A 22,269-nucleotide genomic window follows, 5' to 3' on the forward strand; every position below is an offset into this window, starting at 1 on the left:
TGCATGTTTGAGAAAATTTCTTTACGTTACACGTCCATCTTTGGCTCACTAATTTATATATGTGTATCAAATTTCAACTTAATTGGTCCAGTAGTTTCCGAGAAAATAGGCTATGACAAATGGACAGACAGACAGACGCACGAGTGATCCTAGTGAAGGGTTCCGTTTTTTCCTTTTGAGGTACGGAACCCTAAAACGCCACATTCCTATAGAGTGCGGTTGACAACTTAATCTATGCGCAACTTCCACAAATAACACAAATACGCAAAACATCCTGTTTGCTAGACGATCAAAGCCTGTTTTTTCTGGTCTTGACGTTTATAAATATGTTATATTTTTTATTTGGTTTTTCTTTTGTGATACACAAAACTCTTATTTACTTAAGAACATTCAAACACGCTCACTTAACCCTTTGAGGCCTTCAAACGTCAAAAGACGTTACCAGTCATATTACGTCAAAGATATAAGAGTAATATTTCAGTTTGTTCAAGTCAGCTAGTTTCCTGGTAATAAGATTTGACTTTTAACTTTTGATGAGCTTAACCAGATTTGATATTTAACAAGTTTTGATATTTGGGTGCCCTGAAAACCAGCGCAGTATCTTACAGACACTGCATATGCTGAGCGGCATCCTATTTGGTGTATGTTTCTTTTATAATCTTTATGTTGTACCTACCAAATGTAAGTTATTTTACGCCAAATAAATATTTTCTATTCTATTCTATTTTCTAAGTATCGACCATTGAAGAGTATTGGCTCTAGCTTACAATTTTACCCTTCGAAGCCAAAAGGGCTGATGAATTAAGTATTTATGAGGCAATTATTTATTTATTTTAAGCTTTATTGTACAAAAACAAGTAAAAAATACAAAAGGCGGTCATAATGCCTTGAGGCATTTTCTACCAGTCAACTACTGGGATAAACATAAATTAGCAATTGCATTAGTTGGGGGAAACAATTCAAATAATCAAATAATAAATGGACTTTCAGTGAAAACATCTGTTTAACTTTCACGTTTTTTGAGACAAGTGGTATAGTTTAAAAAAAAAATATATATATATACATACTTACTGAATATACTTATGTACAGATGGTACGCACTGGCGAACAGCTGCTTAATAATTCCAGGTGTCCATTAGTTCAGAGATTCTAAAATAACTACTGTTTTTCCCCAGTGTTATGGAGATTACATTAATTAGTGGAACGTGAAAGCTTGTATTTAGCACGAAACAAAAAGCCTGGACATGCAACATGTGCATATGAATGTAATGCATTAGCCCACAAAACCTTACTGCAGCTGCCGTCAAAGTTATTCTCAAGCAGAGTTAAACTAGAACTATGTACCTGATTAATATAAAGGATGGTTTTTATCACGAGATGATTCATAGAGAGGTGAACAGAAAAGCGCTGTTAGAAGTTATTATGGGTGTAAAATTAAATACTTCTAAATGAAAGAAGCCCGAAGAAATAATATAAATACAATAAACTACGGCAAAATATCACAAATCGATAACGGTAACATTACTAAACATACATTTGTAATCCATTTTCACGTGTGTTATCGTCGGTGCGAATAAAAAAATCGCTATGTGTTTTTATACGATTTTTTTAATTTGGCATATTTGAATTCCTTTTTAAATTTCCCGTCGACCCACATAAATATTTTTGTTATATCTTTATTAGTTTTGAAAATAAAAATTCCGCTATGTGAACACAGAACAACATTTGTCCAAAAAAATAACAGAACTAAACAAAAAAATAGCTATGTGAGTTTTTAGCACATAACGATATTAAATGCCTTGTTTTTCGTCGAGGGTGACGGCGATAATGTTGCACATGGCGATTTATTGTAGAGTGGATTACCCGACATAGACCCTAAAATCCGCTATGTATCACCTATTGTAGAATGAATTACCCGACAACATAGACCCTAAAATCCGCTATGTATCATCTCTCGTACTATGTTACTTAGGCAACAAATCGCTATGTGTACAAATTTCACACATGACGATTTTAATAAACCAAATTTAAATCGCTATGTAGCAAAATTTGGTTAAAATAATAATATTGTAAAAAATTACATATACATCTGTTTATTTTCTTCATGAGTATCATGTAAAAATCATTGATCTATCAGAAAAAAAATACAGGCGCAACAAATATATTACAAACAGGAAAATAAACAGTTATTTTTGTGTCCTGAAAAGTAGCTTAAAAATACATGGCGATTTTTTTATTCGCACCGACGTTATGTTCCATTTTTATTATGTTACTTGAATACTGTTTCTAAAATTAAAGCATAATCTTGTCTCTTTCAGGCTGCAATACCAAAAAGTTTTAATTTAATTAACTTAAGAATAAAACACGTACAAATTGTACTCATGCCTACGTGTAGACCTTCCGATTCTTTCATTTTACGCTATAGCGTAATCTGGCAACAATATGCATATTTTAAAGCCGCCAACTCACCGCAAATACAAATGCTCACATTTTGAGCAAAACTGTTTAACAAGGGGACTCTCGTGGATGTTTTGATGTCACAGGCTTGTTTGCATATTTCGCGGACGAATGTTTAAGGGAATTATTTTTTTACAAAAGTAAAAATATCAACAAATTAAAAAGTGAAAAGCTTATTATTATAATGCCTCCTCGACACTATCGGCAGTTGAAATTTTCACTGATGTTATTTCTGTTGCGGCTATGACAACAAATACTAAAAACAGAATATAATTAATATTTAAGTGGGGCTCCCGTATAACATTTGATTTTTTTACCATTTTTTGCGTAATGGTACGGAACCCTTCGTGTGCGAGTTCGACTCGCACTTAGACGTTTTTTTTTTGTAGTATAGTGGCTATCGTAACCGTTGTGTTTGTTACATGTAGCAATGTTTTGTAAAGTCGGTTCTTTTAAGTTAACCAACCTATTGATTGATTTTTAATTCAATCACAAAAATCTGTGTTAAAAATGCATGAGCTGGATATAAAAGATCTTGGAATAAAAACTGGCGAGAGCCAGTAAAGCAAAAAAGGTCCAGTTATGAATCCGGCGAGCCGTGCCGCAACATGAAAAGGACATTTTAATATAATAATTCAAATTGCAGTGGAGAGCCTCACACTTGTTTGTGACACGAGCTGGAAATACGAGCGGAAACTGAGTTTTTCAACACTTATTTATAGTATGAAGACATTAATATTAAGTCGACACTCATGGTGTGTTAAGAAACTAGTGATGTTTGTATTTAATTTAACTTATTTTATTAACGAGATTTTTCTGTGACGGTTTATTCAAGTCCCGTATTAAACAAACTAAGAAGAAAAATGAAAACACATAATTAAGAAAAACAAACTAATGAAAAAAACACTTATGTTGATGCGACTCGCATAAAAAGAACAGATCCGCGCAACCTGAAAACTAAGTCAAAACCTTTTTAAACCTAAATAAAAATAATTAATTGTTTTATAAGTGATTTTACAAGTTTTAAATGAAGTGTTATCAACAAGCTATAATTAATAATAAATACGCATAACACTGTTATATACTTATAGTTTAAGCCATCGTGAAAAACTTTTTTATTTATGAGTAATAAATGAGTACAAATTTAGAAAAGTGAAATATGATACCAAATTCATATTTTATATTGAATAAGCCTTAGGGACCTATTATTCAGCCATCTTCCTGCTTGAAACTAGCTCGCCATTACGGTCCGATATCGGAGCCTAAATAGAACGCTTCCGTCCGCTGTGGAGACCTAACTCGACCTGCCTCTAACTTAGGCTATCCGTTATTTAAAGTTAAAACTATGCATATAATTCAGTTTTAACTATAGATAGAAGAAGAAAGACGCTTATTCCATAAAGCGCACCCAGAGAGAGTAGATAGTCTGTGTTGATTTACTAGATTTGAGTTACATTTTTATTAAAAATATATTTTTTTTTACAATAAATACTGCCAACAATAACAACAAAAATAATAATCTCATCTACTCAAAGGTTAACTGGAAGAAATCCCTTAAAGAGATAAGTTCGCTTTTGTACTGCCTATCCTGTGCCATGAATTTGTGTTTTGTACAATAAAGAATTTATACATACATACTGCTATATGTGGCTTTCCATCAGAGAAGGGTCTTTATGCTTCATCTGCAATAAGGACCTTTTTACGGTGATTTTTTGTTTAAAGATTTTTCCCCTTATTCATAAACGTTTACTAAAGTTAACAAACCGATAATAATCGTTTGTCCCTTTCCGACGTATTGGTATGATGGAAAGGGACAAACGATTATTATCGGCTTGTCAACTTTAGTAAACGTTTATGAATAAGGGGGTTTAACTGCAGCGCATCTCGCTTCCACTAACATCTAAATTACTATGTGCGAGTGAGCACATTGGTAAAATTATCAGAATGAGATCAAATTCGCATTAATTTGTAGGTTCGAATCGGCCTTTTTTGTAACCGTCTTGACAAGGGGAAGGCGTTATTTATTGAGCACTTGATTTCATTCCATTTTGGCATCCTTCAAGCGGAATCAAATCATTCAAATCAAGTTGATGAACCATGCTCATTGTTAGATGAAATCATCATTTGCATTTGTGACTTCGAAATTGAGTTTTGCTTTTGTTGTTACATAATAATTTTCTTGTCACATTTGTTTCCAATTTGTTTACCTACCATTGAAATAAGATAATAGCAATTAACTGCAATATTCCTTTAACTGGGCATAAATGGATTTTATGTATTTGCAATATAGTTTACAAATATTTAATAAACTGATTTAATAGAACTATCTTTAAACAAAATTAAAGCTAGAAGACAAAAGAAAAAATAGAGTATGAGTATAATAGGCATTAAAATCCGATAAAATAGTCATTTAATTTTAGTCGCTTATAGGATTAACTCATAATTTCTCTCAACTCATAATTAATTTAGTTAATTAATCGATTGCTTATAATGGTTTTTATATTGTGTATTGCTTGACATTTGTATAATTATAATCAATTGTTATTTTCCTACTTGACGATCATAATGTAAATTCGTATAGATTAGTGTAAAATAATTTATATTGTAATTTCATATTATGAAATAAATAAATCTAAATCTATATATTATAGTCTACAAGTTCAGGAGCTCGTTCATGAAACTTGCAAGCGGAAGTCTCTTTTTAATAAAACGACTTTCAAAGAGGCTTTCGTTAGTATGATAATATACGTTTTCATGCACTGGGCCATCTACTATTCATTGTCTGTACAATCTTGGACTCTGGTTTCGAAGGGAAAGCAGCTTCAATCAAACACCTTGTTTTTATAAACAGAAGTATGTTTAATCATAAGTAATAGTTTTATTTACGAGCCCCGATGCATATGTTTTCGTCAGGTGACCCCATTTTTGAGGTTCTCGCGTTTGTTCAAAAATAATGTTTTTGTTTAAAAATTGCTAATATTTAATGCTTATACTAATGTAATTTAATTTTATATGGTAATACTCTGCAATAACTAAATCTAAATACAAGAAATACCGTTTGTACTGAAAGAAAAAAATAATGTTTTTTTTTTTTGACGGGTATGATTACAACATCTGTGAAAAGGGCCATTACCAGGGAAAGCAATAGGGCTCTGCCAATGTACTGACAATTTTGTTTCGAGCCCATGCATGCAGCAGTGCTGTAGGAGAGGACAATATGATTTGGACAACGTTTTTGAAAAGTCCTTTTTTTCAGCAATAAGAGTCTCATGCAATTTTATTATACGATCAAAATAAACTACATTAAACATTGCTATTATGGTTCCCATTACTGGGTCATTATATGTTCATGTGTAAAATTTATTAAAATAAACAAAATTGTTGCGCGAAACTAGACGAAATCATTTGCATCGGGGCTAGTAAAACAAAAATTTATTACATTAAAACAATCATAAGTACATAGGCAAAGGGTTAGATAATACATATGTGGGTAGGGTAGAAAAGTGGTTTCAATCGGCGGCACCGTCGTCGAACCCAAGCCACCTGGCGGTCGACTTAAAACGGTGGCGTGTGCCTCGGATACACATGCTGGTGGCGCGTATAACGGCGATACTGATCCTACATCTCAGCCAGCCCAGTATGGTGCTTAGAGAACGGTTCCACCGTTGAGATATGGTTTCTGCCATATCTTTTATAAAGGAGGACATTTGGGGTGCATAGACGCTGTCAACAGATGTTACAAGTGGGGTGAACGTTGCATGTCGCATTTCACAGGCCGTGGAATATTTTCTCTGCTTTTCGTCTTCAGCTGATTTTAGTACAGATGTGACGGGTCGTGAGAGGTAAGAAGGAGCGTCAGTGTCGACGACACGGATATCAAACAACGCCTCCCTCTGCGCATCCCAAACGCCACGACAAGATAGATCTGCAGGTAGGCCGCAGTCATTTTCCGAGATTATTGGTTCTTTTGTTACGTTGCCCCACGCGTGTTGACAAAGTTCACAGAATAAGTCTCTTATCTCATTGTGCCGCCTTGTGATTAGGCCTCCAGTTTTACAGCAGAGCGCGTGGTCGATGTTGAAGCTGCCGTTGCCACAGCCGTCGCATGATTGCGGCATGGCGTTTGGTGTTCTATGGTAGCGTATTGACAGCGCATCTCTGAATTCGTATGGGGATAGATCGAAGTGATCTTTTTTTGTTGGAATAACCGAGAGCCAATTTGAGGCCTTCGTTTTCATCTTGGCTGCGATGGATCTCTCGATTGCTCGTTTTTTGTTAGGTGTAAATTTTGCTAGGGTAGATTCTAGAAGTTTATTATCAAGGTCTTCTTTTTCTTTGCGGCCATCTTTGCGAGCATCTTTTATGAATGTATAGTGATCTGAAAGAACAATCTCTTTATTTTCGATAAGGGCTTCCGTGAGAGCTGTGCAGCTTTTTTTCGAAATTTCATAATTTAAATTAGTAGCATTAAAAGGGTCGCTAATGGCCAAACCGCCTTTATTTATAGGTAGGGAGAATAGGTCGGCTTCAATAGGGGAGACGTCACTTCCAAAGAGCGTTGGGAGGAAGATAGTGCGTAGGGCATGTGTTAGTGGTTCAAAGAATTCGTGGGAGTTTTTCAGGACACGTAGTAAGTATGACCATTTGAATTGAATTGCTTTAGTGAGGGCAGTGTAGGCAGCTTGCGGAGAATCCTTGCAGATAAGAGATATTTTTTCAACGGTGGAGACGAATTTATTTACATTATTTTTTATGAAATCCTCTTTTCCTTCACCAATGTAGCTTCCCAGGAAGCGAGATCCGGTGACAATAGTTAGATTAGTACCCTTGAAGATCTGATGAGCTATTTGTTTGTCAGATTCAGATACTATGAGCAATGTCTTTTTGGCTTGCGGAAAGTAGCCAAAGGATGGTCCTGTCATATTTATATTGTTCCACCAATTTCGTAGATTTTTTAGACTACCCTGTGCTGAGAAATCGTCTGCATACCAAGATTGTATGGTATTTTCATCTTTCATTTTGTTTATGATGGGCAGAGTTGCAAGGGCATACAGAGGCATGGCCAGTGGGTCTCCTTGAGTTACCCCTTCTCTGCTGTATAGTCTCATGTCGGAATCGCGAGTAACCAGTTCCGCGTGACCATTGTATGTATTATACAGAAACCGGGCGCAGTGTGGCCAATATATTCTTGCTTGCCAAAGAGCCAGTTGTCTATTGACAGCATTAAATGCATTATTTGCATCAACAAGAAGCATTCCCCAGTTTGAGTTAGGTTGACAATTATTTTGAAAGATGTCATTCATTGCGTGTATTGCACCTTCAATGCCGCTACTGAGGCCACTACAGAGTTGTGACTGGCCACATGCTTCCGTTACTTCGGAGCCGGTAGCTAAGATCATACATTTTGATAAGATTCGACGCAAACATTCGCCGATGCCGATGGGTCTCACTCCTGGGGATTTATCTAGGGCTACGAGACGACTTGACATTAGTGTGTAATACTTTTTTTTTAAACTAAGGGTCCTGAAGGGGATAAAACAAACAACCTGATAGTGGACAGGTACAATTTAATTGCCGGCCTGGTTAAGTTTACACTTTGGAGCTTAAACACTACTTAACGACTTATTGATAGTAAACTAAATTTATATTTATCTAACCGGGTTTTAATTATTGTTGGTGATACTTGGTCGATTGCGCTATTGGATAGTTAATACTAAAAGGTGAATAGTCCAAAATCGCAGTTTAGGAAAAAGTAGTGAAAGGCTTAGCTGCACTGTAGCGACAGTCGACGTCTCTCTCTCGACCAGATGGCCGGAGGTTCCAATAGCTCCGACTCTGGCGGGGCCAGCTGCACAGGTCGACTGGCACAGAATCTGGCCTACCAAAGGCCGCGCCCCTAGTAGACACCTCCTGGAAAATTCCGGGTACGGGATTAGTTCCACTGGCTCAGGTCACGCCAAGAATCTGTGGTCCGTGCCACGGGAGAGTCCGTTTCACATAGGAACAAGGGTTTCCATGCGTAACCCTTTGGGGTTATATTACAGTATAGAATTCAGCGCTACGCGGGATACTTTTATGTGGCCGCATGGCACGCCATACAATTTCTGACAAAAGTATATGAACGACGCCTTACCTGTCGGAGGAAAATCGTCTTGCCGGGGTTTATGAGTGATCGAATATCAACTCCGAAGTGCCCAGGACGCTCCTGGTTCGCCCTTTCGGGAAACGGGTTAACCTCAAGGTACACCTGAGGGCAGGCTGAAATAAACGGTTCACGTCAATAATCGCATAATCCAACAACAGATTCCGAATTTCACGGTCTTCACAAACGAATGTAAGATTACTTACCAAAGATGAGAACGTTGTCCCAATTATTTAATATAAAGCCGAGCCCGGCTAGGTCGGGGAAGAAAATCCAAGTCCCAAAATGGCCGAATCACTCTCCCCTCGGTGCCTCCTCCTCGATGTTGCCAGGGTTACAATCCCAAGGCATTTAACAAAACTGACGTGAAATTCTAAATACGGAAATTAGAACAGAGCGTGGTAAACGCTGCTGGACAAGCACGGTATGATATTTTTTAAGAAAGGGAAAGGAAGACTCGACAATCTATACATTCCTACCCGTTCATGGAGAATGATAATAATTATTTTGGTAAGAACTAGTTGTCGATCGAACTGGTTTCGAAGGGATTCAGACCTATCTCCCTGGCAACACGGAATCGCTGCCAACTTGACAGTCCATCGACACTATTCGAGACACAGATTTAATCGCCCGTCCGGCTTCATAGAAGTATTTTGTTATCTAAATATTTTTCCATTACAAGTGCTTGTATTTGATTCCAAGGAATGTATTCGTTATTCAGTTTCATGGTTAAGTGTGCTACAGAATTTCTGAGATGTAAACTTGCTTCTCCAAATCTTAGGAGGAAATCCTTCCAGTTTTCAGAGGTTGTACCGGTTGGGCCTCCGCCACCATGTAGCTTTCTGGCAACTTGTTCCACGTGATAGTTAGTTATGTCGACTTCGAGTAGTGGCGGCATTTCCTTGAGGTCCTCTGGGAGAGTAAATAAATGAGGATCGGGCGTTATGGAGGGTGGGTGTTTGTCTTTCAAGACATCGCCAACGGTTTTTCCTGTGTTGTCTATTTCATCGTCGGTGGTAAGGATTTTGCTGGAGTCTTTCGTTAATAATCAGTTTACGGCTTCGCGTATTTTGCCTCATAAAATTAAGCGTGTAAACATTTGTGTTACATCGTCATTATGTTTCTTTCGGTTGTATGAATTGCGAAGAGAGTTGTCAGATTTTGTTGATTCGGCTAGTAAGATCTCGTAGTGTTCATCTGTCCATAACTTTAAGCGGCGCTCAAGCAACCGGTTTATGTCTTTCGTTTGTTTAACATTCTTGTCTCTTTGTAACATGACTGCGATAAAAATTAGTACCCGTTCTGATGGGTATACGGAGTTTGTTAGCAGTTCTATTTCGTCGGCAAGAGTGTGAATAAATTTCCTGCTAACGGTACTAGAGGAAGGGAGATCGTAAAGCTTGCCGCGGAGAGTACATACTTTGTCCCAACGTGTTTGCCAGATGCCGTTTTTCGCGCCCCTGTCATTGAAGTACGGGGAGTCAAAGGCTTCTTCGAGTGGAGATCTTGGTAACTGTTGTTGTAGTGGAGGCACTTGAGACGAATGTTGTGGCTGAGGTGAGTTTTTAGAGCCGTGAGCGGAGCGTATGTGGCGTTGTAGACCTTTGCTTTTGAACGTTTTGGAGCAGGTTGGGCATGTTGCCATGTCGGCGTTCTCTTCCTGACATGTAGGATTATTGCGCGTGGTATGCATTTTACTAATTTCAATATTACAAAGTCATTTTGTCTGTATAAGTCCACTTGATCCAAAGAATATAATAATATTGTTAATTTTGTAAATGTATCGAAAATGTCACGGATGTAAATATGACAAAGGAAAATTTATTTTTAAGACGTCAAGTATGGCAGAGCGTTGTCAGATTTGTTGTGGAATTTTATAAATTGATTTTTATTAGGTTTTAGGTAATATTAGTTGAGGAATTCACATACACTGGAAATTTAGACTTTAGAGATTAATTTTAACTTTTTTAAACAGCCTGCCCCGAAAATAGCTAAGTTTCTTGAGAATTAGAATATATTTATGACGACGACAGTAGTGACGTTTCTATTTCACTTTTAAGTATGTTTAATCTGGCACACAAATCGTCTCATATACAAAAAATAAGTTAAAAATCTTATGTATTCTATGACAGACAACCGTTCGCTAGTTCTAAGAATAAAGAGCGACATCTATCGGGAAATTCAGTAAATACAGTAAATAAGGCATTTTATACATTGTCCTTAAGGTGGTTCGCTTTTCATACAAAATTCAATCAAAGCTCATTAAGTAACTACACACTATTAGTACACAAATATTTCCGCATTTATCTTCTTTCGAATATTCGTTTGCGCGAAATTAACAGGAAAACAATGTTTCATACAGAAATCATGCAAAAATCATAGTTAACTTTTCATCAATTTTACGTATGTATGTGTCACAAATGTCGTGTACAGATACATTTGCGACGTTGCCATACCATTTCCGACGTTGCCGGGCTGACCACGGCTCGAATTTGGAGTGCCGTCATGTTTAGTGCAATTTTGTTGACACTGATATTTGACAGGTAGTTAATTGACCTAAGCGAGAAGTTCGTCAGCTTAGCTAAGAACTATCATGGCGTGTTATGCAAACAGTCGCTTTTTTGCTTGCAAACGGAAGATTCCCGGTTCGATCCCCAGTCATTGTATGCTGGAACATAACTTTTTGTATTTTTGTTACACCTAAATTTGGTATTGTTTTTTTATTTTTATTTAATTTTTCTTATTATCATAAATAGATTATTAAGTATGGGCTACACGTATTCTTTTATTTTTACAAAGATAATTAGAAATTATACTCTTCCTAATCTCTCTGATTTTTACAATCAGGACTTCCTCACTGCAATAAAAACCGGGCAAGTGCGAGTTGGACTCGCGCACGAAGGGTTCCGTGCCATAATGCAAAAAAAAAAAACAAAAAAAGCAAAAAAAACGGTCACCCATCCAAGTACTGACCACTCCCGACGTTGCTTAACTTTGGTCAAAAATCACGTTTGTTGTATGGGAGCCCCATTCAAATCTTTATTTTATTCTGTTTTTAGTATTTGTTAATTGTTATAGCGGCAACAGAAATACATCATCTGTGAAAATTTCAATTGTCTAGCTATTACGGTTCGTGAGATACAGCCTGGTGACAGACGGACGGACGGACGGACGGACAGCGAAGTCTTAGTAATAGGGTCCCGTTTTACCCTTTGGGTACGGAACCCTAAAAAGAAGTGTATAAAATTTCCTGTGGTTAAAAATAATGGATTTTGTCTATGAATGAAAAACACAATTATTACTATAGTTTGTTTTTTTTAGCATTAGAAATAAGGTAAACAATCTTGACGTGTCCTTTAATTGAAAAACACATTTTAAAAATAAGTTACGGCAAATATGTAACAATTATAAATCTAATACGATCATTTATATTCTTCTGCTTTCATAAGTAATCGTTTTTAGGGTTCCGTACCCAAAGTGTAAAACGGGACCCTATTACTAAGACTTCGCTGTCCGTCCGTCCGTCCGTCCGTCCGTCTGTCACCAGGCTGTATCTCACGAACCGTGCTTAGACAGTTGAAATTTTCACAGATGATGTATTTCTGTTGCCGCTATAACAACAAATACTAAAAACAGAATAAAATAAATATCTAAATGGGGCTCCCATACAACAAACGTGATTTTTGACCAAAGTTAAGCAACGTCGGGAGGGGTCAGTACTTGGATGGGTGACCGTTTTCTTTTTGCTTTTTTTTGTTGTTTTTTTTTGCATTATGGTACGGAACCCTTCGTGCGCGAGTCCGACTCGCACTTGCCCGGTTTTTGATTTTTAAAAAACCTGATAACCAAACGTCGGACTATAGCGGGCAGTTTGAGGGCAAGGTAAGGTTTACAAAAAAATCTTAATTTAGGAGTATTATAATGTACCTAGTATTTGTCACATACCAGTTAATTAAATTAGTTACCCGTTATCATTTATTCATCTTTAATGTGTAAATACTCTTTGAAGCGATGGCTGATAGCCCACTGAAGTGGCCACTTAAAAAACAACTAAATAGCTGACATGCGTCATTATGACTGATGTTCATACTTATATTTGTTGGTAGAGTGCCGTCTAATCAATAGAAAGATTTGCTTTAATTGTTACATTATAAATACTAGGTACCAAATACTAAGTACAAATACTCGAAAGTGAATTGATTGATTTGCGAACCTTACCTATCATTTTGACATGCCACGAAAATGCCCGCTGGAGTCCGACGTATGCTGATAACACTGAGTATGTGGGGGAAGCGCTGCTGGCCTAGCGGAAAGCAATTCGGAGGTCGCGGGTTCTAACCCCGGCTTGTACCAATGATTTTTCGAACTTTTGTACGAAATAGCATTTGATACCTACCTATTTATACACCGATACCTATTTTTCGGTGAAAGAAAACAATGTGAGGAAACCGGACTAATCCAAATAAGTTTACTCTCTGGGTTGGAAGGTCAGGGCAGTCGATTTCGTAAAAACTAGTGCGCATGCCAATTCTGGGATTAGTTGCCAAGCGGAGATTGAATATCTGGGAGACCGACCAAAGCTTACAAAACATAAAAACTCAAAAATGCGCGTTTTCTCATAGACCTAGCTAAGAGATCAAACCCCTTATAGCAAATTTCATCGAAATCGTTAGAGCCGTTTCTGATACCATCCAAATATATAAATAAATAATTATATATCTAATAATTGCTCGTTTAAAGGTAAGATAACACAAAGGAGAAACAAAAAGAAATTACCTACTCGCACCAGTCTTGATCCCCAATCCTCTTGCACGTATTTCCACGAACATACCGTTACGCTATTGCAACATACTTACGTTGTGTGAAATTGTCTACTACAAGGATCACGGAAACACTGTTTGCATGTGTGAGTAATAGTAGGAAAAAGCGTGACAGCAACACTCCGTCGAATTAAAAAGATGGTTTTTGCACAATGAAGTATTCAATGTTTATTTTAATAGTTCAATATTTACTTAAAGAGTGCGCGAAACATACTTTTAAGTATACAAATACCAAGACCATTTCACAAAAAAATAAAATCTGAAATTTTGCAAAAGTGGTGCCATCTAGCGAGAGTTAAGTTTTGAGTAACCTAGGCGAACCACCTTAAAGCTCACCTTAGCGTCGGCATTTGTTTTTATCTTTTATTTTATCTGGCGCTGACGTCGCTATCGCCTAGAGCGCTGAGTGTCGAGATATCAGATAAAAAGTCAAGGCAATTCCGCTTTATTTATTTCAAACTATTCTGCAAATGAGGGATTTATGGGCTATTTATAGTCAGACATTTATCCCCTTATTCATAAACGTTTTCTTAATCGTTTGTTCCTTTCCATTATACCAATACGTCGGAAAAGGACAAACTATTGTTATCGGCTTGTTAACTTTATTAAACGTTTATGAATAAGGGGGTTAGTTGATAAGGGAGTAAAGGTACTAGAATTATTATTTTCTTTGAATGTCTAAATTGTTAACAAATTTTGTCCACGAGTCAGGTTAATTAACTTGAGTATTTGATTTCGTGCTAACATTGACAAATCCTAAGGAAATCTATTTAGACAATAAGGTTTAGATTAATGATTTATACCTAGGTATAACTGTTGCGATATTTTGATTTGACAATATATTTATTACATTTATTAATAAAATATAGGTACCTATAATAATATTGCGAATAAGAAGCGGTCAGACGGTTAGTATACATAAACTTATCAAAATACCTACGAGTATAATTATTAGATTAGTGTAATATATGGAACCGACATTTGACCTAATTACCGAATCCAGAGCCTAAATCTTTTATTGCTTAAAAAATTATCAACTTTTTACCCTAACCTATCCAGTTTTTAGGGTTCCGTACCCAAAGGGTAAAACGGGACCCTATTACTAAGACTTCGCTGTCCGCCCGTCCGTCCGTCCGTCCGTCCGTCCGTCTGTCACCAGGCTGTATCTCACGAACCGTGATAGCTAGACAGTTGAAATTTTCACAGATGATGTATTTCTGTTGTCGCTATAACAACAAATACTAAAAACAGAATAAAATAAAGATTTGAATGGGGCTCCCATACAACAAACGTGATTTTTGACCAAAGTTAAGCAACGTCGGGAGTGGTCAGTACTTGGATGGGTGACCGTTTTTTTTGCTTTTTTTTTGTTTTTGTTTTTTTGCTTTATGGTACGGAACCCTTCGTGCGCGAGTCCGACTCGCACTTGCCCGGTTTTTAAGTTAGGTTAGGTACAGTTTCTGGTGAATCATCCGTATTCCCAATAGCAACCTCATTGCGACTAGTAATTGTCCTACCATCCTCTCTTTGTGAACTACGAAGTTGCAATACCAACCTTACTCCATATAATTAAGGTTTAAATCAGAGAACCAAAAAATTATCATACGTGATTCTGACTGAACGTTGTTGAATGGCAATTGGACGGTCCATTGTCAGAAGAGAAAGAGCGTAAGTCACGAATATTTTATATTGAGATCAGCCATTTTGTAGTTCCAGGGCAGTGTTTTCGAACCGTTCCTGATGAACAGGCTAATTGACTTGTTTGGATTAAGATTTTCACTTGACTGTGGGCATGCGTCAACTGATTGCTTCGTTTCCAACTCCAGTGCCCAAGTTCATTCACTGTTAAACATTTTTAGGGTTCCGTACCCAAAGGGTAAAAACGGGACCTAATTACTAAGACTCAGCTGTCCGTCTGTCTGTCACCAGGCTGTATCTTATGAACCGTGGTAGCTAGGCAGTTGAAATTTTCACAGATGATGTATTTCCTTTGCCGCTATAACAACAAATACTAAAAACAGAATATAATAAATTTATAACTGGGGCCGTTATTTTGCGTAATGGTATCGGAACCCTTCGTGCGCGAGTTCGACTCGTCCTTGGTCGGTTTCTTAAATTAAAGGAGGGTATGAAAAATTCACCGCTTGTAATAGTTGTAATTTAAAAAAATATGTACTTAAGTTATCACTTGCAGACACCTATCTGCTTGATAAAAAATAGTACAGTCAGTGCAATCTCATTATAATGTCATAATATCAAAATTGTTCTCAAAGTTCATAGAACGCACTGTTAAGAGATTTGGGGTGCCTAGATTAGGGATATGTGCGTCTCGAAAAAAAATGTTAAGTGTATCTCTGCTTCATGCATGACTTTTTGACCTTCATATCTTTATAACCGTTTGAGCTAACTTCATGAAATTTGGGCTTCTAGATGTCCTTATGGATATAATTAAACACACGTAGTTTCATGTGTTTACGTTAAAGAGGTTTTGAGTTATAGAAGGGTCAAAAGTGGCACCAAGTGGTTCGTGTAATATTACACTCGGCGCTGGCTAGCCAGTTCCTTTGCTTGAACTTGGCTTGACACGCTGCCACGTGACTCGATTTTATTACATAGGAAATATGTACAACCAACAAAATGTGTATTATTTTCCTAACATCTTTAGGAACAACACAAACAATATAGTAACTGGATACCCAGGCGGGATTCGCTAATGGTAATCCGTCTTTTACTCGGTCGCGCTCACGGTTACATTGCTTCCAAACAAAATAGGTTACGGCACAATTCGAGCAACGAGCATTCTAACGAAGATGAATTTTTAAAGTTTACTTGATGATTGATGTGAAAGTTCCAGAAGTAAGATTTTATGCTGAAATAATACGTCTCAGGAACGTTTAGAAGCTTTTTAGTATCCGACTATGTAGTTTTATATATAACACAACGAATCTAGGTTATCGGCTAGTTAAATTTAATTTCAAAAATTGTAACAAAGCACTTAAAATATTTTATTTTATCATTTTTAGGGTTCCTTACCCAAAGGGTAAAACGGGACCCTATTACTAAAACTCCGCTGTCCGTCCGGCCGTCTGTCTGTCACCAGGCTGTATCTCACGAACCGTGATAGCTAAACAGTTGAAATTTTCACAGATGATGTTCTGTTGCCGCTATAACAACAAATACTAAAAAGTACGGAACCCTCGGTGGGCGAGTCCGACTCGCACTTGTTCGGTTTTTTTATGTGTTTTTATTCACTATGGAACAATGGTGCATGAATTAAGTATCGACACTAATAAACTATAAATATTGAGGCAAGGAACATAAGTACAGCTTTGCTTAAATTATTACCACAATGTTAGCTTATTTCAACGTTAATAATCATAATCAAACGTTACATGTCCAGCAAATAACTACATATACCTATTTGTATAGACTGATTAACCTAAGACAGTGGCTAGCTACATTCACAACTGAATATGCACCCCGAATAGTCAACCTCAATGCTACCGCCCTAAGCTAAAAGGCAGTTTTTCGACATTTTGCCAAAATGGACTTTTTGTGATATTCGTAATGTAGAGATCGAGACGCATCGACCACTTTGGCCCGTTTTCCGATAAGTGGCTTAGTTTTCGAGAAAAATATCGTAAAAAGACCGTATTTGCACTAATTTTCGTTCGTTCCTAGTCTAAAAAGCGACTATTTGACAAAGCCAGGCTAAAACAACGTATATGCAGCAGCAACGTATATACGTTTTTTTACGCTCAGGTTTGCGTAAAATCTTATCCACCATATCTAGCCTAAAATAACGTATAAGCCAAAAACTAGGCTAAAAAATACGTAAAAGACGCTATACGCACTTTAAGATTAGGATCTTTAGCAAAATTTTAAATCTGATACTAGTCTAAAAAATCGTATAATATTTTTTTTTGTTTAAATGTCGCATACGCCATTTTAGCCTAGTATCACTTAACTTTTTTACGTCACCATAATAGTCTTTAGAAACGTATAACTATTATACGTTCTTCTTATTTTGTATGGACGTCGTATTAAACGCAAACAAACTTTTAAAATGGTTGAAAGTGCGTCTAACTAGTCTATAACGCAGTATATGCTCCAACCTTCGTCATGCTCCCCGCGCGCCGAAAGACACCTTTACGCCAAGTAAAAGCCGTCAGCCGCAAGCGCAGGCTTGTGGCTGCCGGAATGAGAGCGGAGGTGGCTTTTTGCGCGTGAAATATTGACCGAACGCCAAGGTTAAAAAATACTTAATTATTGCATTACCATCATATGTTATCAATAATATGTAGTTTTTACAATTAGTACCTTCGAGTATTATCATTTTTATCAAGGTATATAATTTAAAAATGCCTCGCAAATACTTCCGCTCGACAGCAAATACGTCTTTCTAGCGTAGTTTGTGATGGTAAAATTGTTCATACGTACTTTTCTACAGCAAACGTTGTTTAAGTTTTATTTATTCATTGGACGGTTTGACTGCTTTTATTTAAATAAAATCAAATTGATATTACAGCTAATCGTATCGGGTTTAATTCCTTATAAGCCAAGTAGGTATTTGACATTATGAAGAGTTTAAATCTTATTGAAAAATGTTTTAAAGGGAAATTTAATGAGAATTCTTACGGGCAGTATAACATTTTCCGCCTAAGTATTTAGATAACCAGGACAAAGGACCATGGCCATCTTTGTATGGAACCTGGTTCCATCCGAAAACCAACTGAGAATTAAAGATAATATTATATACACATATATATATATATCTTATATATATAATATTTTGCTTAAATGAAATACTTAAGTAGGTTTTATCTAGTTCATATCGCACCAATAGATTTCGATAAGAAATATCGTAAATTAATTACTGCAAATTATATTACGTTTTATTTATCATAGTATTTATATATTACAGTACTATCTATTACGTTTTATAAAAAAAACAATATGTATCTTAAAATAGGTTGATATGTTTGTGTATTAGATAATAGTTGTATGTTAAACTAGTCAAAGCTATGAGTTTGTAATCTAATAGAAAAATAATTTTATTGTGAATCTAATTTTTAATTACAACCGCTAAAAGGCGTTTTAGGATTAAATAAATGACAGAGTATGTGCAGGAATTAATACACTCGTATTAATTTTATTGCTAATGTAGACTACATAATTTGCTAACGTATTACCGTGCGATGAAATTCCATGCCTATTGATAACAAACTAAAATAAATATTAGAGATGCCACGAATTCGGTAAAACATTATGTATTTTTTGAGTTACGTGTATGCAAAAACTGGTCACCTACAAAGATAAATGTTTGCTAAGATTTAAGTCAGCAGCAAGCTGGGTTCTCCATACAACTGTAGTTACGCTCTCATTTTAAAACGATTAGCTAGATTGCTCTAAAACTTTGTACTCAGTAAAGGATAAGGTATATTACAGGCATAGATGTAATTAATGCGTAGCTTCAGATACCATGGAAAAAAATACAGCGAAAATAAGTTTTTCATACAAAACTTATTTTTCCTCTATTTCATTAGTTTTGTTGGAATATAAACTAATGAGGTACTGGCATAGATATACCTCATGTCATTGTATGTGCAATTTAGTACAATCCAACACGTTGTTTTAAAATGAGTACGAATTTCCGTTTTTATGGGAAGTAAAAATTCGGCTGAGCTTACTGCGGACTCTGTTAAGTTTCGTTGCTCATGCTCATTAGAAGTATATGTAATGTCATTAGTAGAGTCGAGTAAATCTAGTCTATTATACAAATAAAATCAGAAAGGCCGTACACTAAAAATTTGTTACATAGGTATTATGGGGCTATTCCCACTAGTTAGGTATCTACCGCCAAGTTGTTACCAGTGGTAACTACTGGGAATTTATATCCCATTTTTCTTCCCAGTAGCTACCACCAACTCAATTTTGTGGTAACTACTAGGAACTTCTTTTTCCAGTAGTTACCACTGGTAAAAGGTGGGATTTTTTCCTAGTAGTTACCACCAACATTTTTTTACAGTACAGTTTAAATGTTTGTTTATTATATGAACACAAAACACTAACTACCAGGCTATTATTAAAAAAACAAGATCCAGCGATTACTTTTTGGATTATAATCTTAATTACCATACAAAATTAACACATAGATCGGGTTTTTCCCACTAATTACCATCAAGTTGTTACCAGTGGTAACTAATGAGATTTGTTTCCCAGTAGTTACCACTGATAAAAGGTTGGATTTTATTCCTAGTAGTTACCATCAACATTTTGTTACAGTTCAATAGTAATAAAAACAGTATAAGTAGAATACTATAAATATAGAGTCTTTATTGAACCCTAACAAGATTGTAGTGGTAACTACTCCCATTAGTTACCACTGGTAACAACTTGATCGTAACTAGTGGGAATAACCCAATTTATATGTTAATTTTGTATAGTAATTGAGATTATAATCCAAAAAGTAATTGCTGGATCTCGTTTTTTTAGTAATAGCCTACTAGTATGGCGTTTTTTGTTCGTATATAAATAAACATTTAAACTACGTGACTGTTTTTTATTCCCATTTCTTCCATAAATACTAATCTATAAAACCGTATATTCGGTGTTTTTGTTGGTATACGTTTTTTTACACTAGCACGCTAGTCGAAAATCTGGTCAAATTCATAATTTTTCCTAGTATACTAACCAAAAAGGCCGAATAGCTTTTAACTTAGGATCTCAAGTGCGAATTATTCATTGGTACTAAGCAAAAAGGCAGCATGTGACATATACGGCGTTTTTACCTAGTTTCTACTTCGGAACTAAGTTAGAACGCCGCATAACGCATGTTTACCGCCTTCTTGACTAGTACGACCTACTCATTTTTAAGCTTAATACTAATTTAAAGTGTTTTTTATAAAATAAAAAAAACTGAGCTGTTTAGAAACATACTATAAATACCTAAAATAAGTACATATATATACCTACCACATACAAAAAGAAAAAATGGAAAAAATTTTACCGTTTCGTAGAAATTCAAGAAAGATGTTTGGGTTGGTTTTTTGCGATTATCTCGAAACTAGCTTTTGTCGAAAAACTGCCTTTTAGACTAGGACGGCAGAATGTTCGAATGCAGTAGCGTTGAAGCATTGCTTTGACCTGTAAGCTAGGACTGATCTGATCAAACGTGAGAAGCAAATTGTCTAGACACGTGTTTGTGATACTAACACTGCGACAAGACCTATTGTTAGTGACAATTACTTTGGGTACATATGTGTGAAGTGCGTGATTGAACTACAACATATGTGCTATGAACGATTGTTCGACATATTGTTAGTTATTGCGATAAACGGTTGGTCAACAGAACGGTTCCGCGACGAACGCTTATCGTTGATTTTACGACAATGCGATCAGAAATAGGGTACATCGCCAATTATTAGCCAGTTTTCAATTACTGGCCACCTATACTAAAATGAATTCTGTGTATAGGTGAATAGAACTCATTTTTGTAAGAGGCGGCCAGTTATTGAACGAGTGGGTTGTGGATAAATTTCAGTTACTGGCCATTTTCCTTATACTGAAAATGAGTTTTATTTATCTGTAAATAGAATTCATTTTTGGAATAGGTGGCCAGTAATTGAAAACTGGCTAATAATTGGATTTTCGTACCTTATATACTAAAATGAACTTTGTTCACCTATAAATAGAAATCAAATTAAGTGGCCAGTAATTGGGGGGTGGCTAGTAATTGGCGATGTACCCTACATGTAAATATAGTAGGTAGGTATATTAGAGTTAGACCAAGATAAGTCTGCAACGATTTTCATAGCACACGCAGTGCAAGTGTTATTTTAAGCATCAAGCTTCTATGAAATACTTACTTAACATTTGCACTGCGTATGCTATCAAAATCGTTGCTGAGTTTTCTTGGTCTAAAAATATGTATTAACGCAACGCAATATTATAGCGATCTATTCCACAATGATTCATCGCAAGTTTGTAATTCAAAGTTCGTAGACGCAGTCATGTGTGATTGATAATGATGGTATTACCTACTATTGTGCGTACCACAGATTCAAGAATTTATGAAAATATAGAAAGTTTAAATTAAATCTTCCGCCAACTCCTGATTAAAATATATTCAGAAAATAAGAGGGTAATTTTTTATTGACTTCAACAGACTGGTACGAAATTGCCAATGGAGCATAATCTTAAGTAATTTGTAGCAATCAGTAGATATTTTACTTATTACATATTTATTTACCTATAGGTATATTAAATTCTATTCATAACTGTTATTTTATTTATTTAAATAATATGGTAATTTTAATGATAAAATAAGGAGATTAGGGGTCATATAGATCACCTTGATATGAAGGGTGAACTAAAAGGTCACCTCTGATTGTTGGTTATTTCTTAGAAAATAAGCGTTTAATTTCTATAATAGGTAGGTATTTAATTTAATTTCACAGATTAATTGACTTTGTAGTTTAATACTTGTTTGGGTTCTTGTTATCTAATTACTATTCAAGCTGTAATTTAAGTATAATAGTTTTAAAATTAGAGCATAACTTCGATTGTATGGGAGCGGCTTTTTGATAACGGGTTAGAGTGACATTCCATTTCCAACTGCAGCTGCAATACTGTTCATTTTACTATGGAAACGCGTCACTGTCATTGTCAGTTTCCATAGTAAAATGAACAGTATTGCAGCTGCAGTTGGAAATGGAATGTCACTCTTAGTGTGACTCTTATTTGTTAACTCGTCAAAAAAATCGACGCCATTATTTTTCGTCAGTAGATCCTGTTACTTAAAGATAAACCGTATTACTTTCAACTGAAACCGTGGTCAAAATCTAGTGT

The 22,269-nt window shown here is 35.9% G+C and overlaps 1 protein-coding gene and 1 long non-coding RNA gene across 2 annotated transcripts in view; one reads left to right on the plus strand and one right to left on the minus strand.

Annotated features, from left to right (window-relative positions):
• Nucleotides 1–22,269, plus strand: part of LOC134674526 (TWiK family of potassium channels protein 9-like) — a 430,962-nt gene that overhangs the window by 194,443 nt on the left and 214,250 nt on the right. The window lies entirely within an intron of this gene.
• LOC134674686 (uncharacterized) lies at nucleotides 8,008–9,271 on the minus strand. The gene is made up of 2 exons (XR_010099655.1): nucleotides 8,591–9,271; nucleotides 8,008–8,367 (listed from the first exon to the last, which is right to left on the minus strand). It is a non-coding gene; the product is annotated as an uncharacterized LOC134674686 (long non-coding RNA).

This window comes from Cydia fagiglandana, chromosome 20, assembly GCF_963556715.1.
Source record: "Cydia fagiglandana chromosome 20, ilCydFagi1.1, whole genome shotgun sequence".
Lineage (NCBI taxonomy): Eukaryota > Metazoa > Arthropoda > Insecta > Lepidoptera > Tortricidae > Cydia > Cydia fagiglandana.